Below are 2,461 nucleotides of genomic sequence, written 5' to 3' on the forward strand. Positions count from 1 at the left end.
TCATAAAAAAACCCTGGAGGTATAAGAAATGTTATTAGAGGTATTTTGTCTGCAAGATGATCTTGCAGCTGCTCTATTAGCTGCCAGTTTTCCTTGTCTTAACTTATACCAATACCTTCTACTGTGAAATCCATGTAAAAGTCATTTGCCCTGGATAGGGAATGCAGGCTCTTGCATATTTAAAGTTCCAGTATTTTGTCAGGCACCTGCAGACTTCCCTGACAGCACCAGGCAAGTCAGTTGTCTTTTTAAGGATGTGGGTAGACATCTGTTGCAGTCATTGAGTTGAACTTTTAACTCCAGCAAGCAGGAACAAGATTTTAGGCCTGAATGAACTATTTACTGAAAATACTGGAAGCTGTGACATGTTAGTTTGATTTTGATCAAGACCACACTTGTATGCTACTACCTGAAGGAAGGATAGATTTAATTTGCTACAAATAAACTGGGACTGGAAGTAGAAAGAAAAAAGATCCTAAATTTTTAGGACAACCAGACTCAGAAAGGTGCATTCTAAAGAAGGTAGTTATTCTAAAATGAAATCCAGTAAGTTTGTGGGATAATTGGAGGAAGTGATGACTGAGGTCGGAGAAATGTAGGCGGTCCGGTCTAGTTCCATGTTCCTCATTTTAAAAAGGAGTGGCACGCTTAAATCTTAATTTTGCTTAACTTTTTTTTATGTTTCTTCCCACAAACTATGTTTTGTTTGTATTTTAAGATCATGAAGTTCATTTTTAATTTGGATCTGTGCACTTGACATAAAAGGCTGTCCTCAGAACTGATTTATATCTTTGGAGCATGCAGTGATCAAAGTTATTTTATAACCTGAAAATTAAGTGCTCTGCCATTAAAACATAAATTGTGATCTACTATTCTCTGTAATTTTGTTTTATTCAAATGGTTCATATGAGCTTGGTATTTAATATTTAATAGATTAACAGCCAGGGGAATTCTTTGTTTGAAGCTGGCATGTTTATTTTATGGCGTGATTATAGACTTGTTATTGAGTATGATTTTTGCTCCAACCGTTTTCTTACCCTAACATCTTGTTCTGCAAGAAACAATATCTTTTGTGATCCAAAATCAGTAGAAAAATTGCTTAATAACTGACATATACTAATAGACATCTTTGCAAGTCACTTTAAAGATTATTTTAATACTGACTGATTTACTGAATGACAAACCATCATAGCTAAAACTGCCTGCATGCCAGCTCCCCTAAAGCTTCATATGACTTGTGTGAATGGAATCCCAGTAAATACTGAGGTGCTGTAGCATTTGAGGAACTTCACATGCATCTTCCCCCCACTCTGTCTCATCTCAATGAAATAATTTTTGCAAGGGTAATTCTGTGTGGTGAAATGGTAAGTTTAACCTATGAAATGAATGCTTCAGTAAAAAAGGGCAAGTAGGTCATGGTTTGGAGACAATGTAAGCTTTTGAATATGTTCATTTCTACATTGATAGTTATATGTGCACACACGTATATAAAGGAGTATTTTCAGTTCCCCACTCACATAAACCTTCCTCACAGGAAAGATAAGGGATCTATTTTATTATACCTGTGTTCAAAATGCTGGTTTACAATTAATACCTTGATTCTGTTTGTTGAGCAGCTCAGAAACAGATTGGCACATTTGATTTTTCAGGGGAAATGCAAAAGGTATTGGGGCCACGAATTACGCCCAGATAAATCTTGAGATTGTTAATCTTAGCATCATCTAATTTGGAGAGACAATACAATCTTTCATATGTAGTCTTTAGACTCCATAGTTCCTAAATGCAACTAGTGACTCCTATGTCCATGTGCTTCATATTTTCTTCCCAACCCTTAATTACCCTAGCTATTGTTAGAGATGGTTTCTGCTGCCAGCATTTTTAATTAAATGATCTTTTTCTGAAACACTTCCAAGTAAGTCAGGAAGTTCTGAAATGGAGATGCTGCTATACATTTTACAGCTGTCCTGGGTTTGAATTAATTTATGAAGTTAAGGTATATAACAATGGGCTTATTTTCTAGAAAAAGACTCTGATCTAAGAATTAATCTTAAATAGAACTAAGATAAAAGATAGTTCTGAGAAAACATGGGCTCAGTCTCAGTCCAATGAATAAAGCATGGTGTTAGGATTTTGAAAGGAAGAGAGAAAGATGAGACAACATCATTTAATCACTGTATAAATCCATGGTGTACCCAAGTCTTGGGTGTATTTGCAGTTCTGATTCTCTCATTGAAAGCCAAGAGTGCAACAAGCATGGAGAGCAGCAGCACAGATGAATGAACACTTATCCAGCAGCTTCTGTATGGGTAACAAATGGTTATTCTGGGATTGTCCCAGTCTTCGATAATGTCAATATAAGAGCAGAGCAAGGAGTGATGCAATTTGCATAATGTGACTCAGAGATGAGCTTAGGGCGAGTCTATTCCAAGTACTGTGCTGTCATCCAATCTTTTTTCTCTTT

At 36.1% G+C, this 2,461-nt stretch overlaps 1 protein-coding gene across 1 annotated transcript in view; it reads left to right on the forward strand.

Annotated features, from left to right (window-relative positions):
• DLG5 (discs large MAGUK scaffold protein 5) overlaps positions 1-2,461 on the forward strand; it is a 79,422-nt gene that overhangs the window by 19,744 nt on the left and 57,217 nt on the right.

Source organism: Corvus brachyrhynchos, unplaced genomic scaffold (assembly GCF_000691975.1).
Source record: "Corvus brachyrhynchos isolate BGI_N302 unplaced genomic scaffold, ASM69197v1 scaffold279, whole genome shotgun sequence".
In the NCBI taxonomy this organism is placed as follows: domain Eukaryota; kingdom Metazoa; phylum Chordata; class Aves; order Passeriformes; family Corvidae; genus Corvus; species Corvus brachyrhynchos.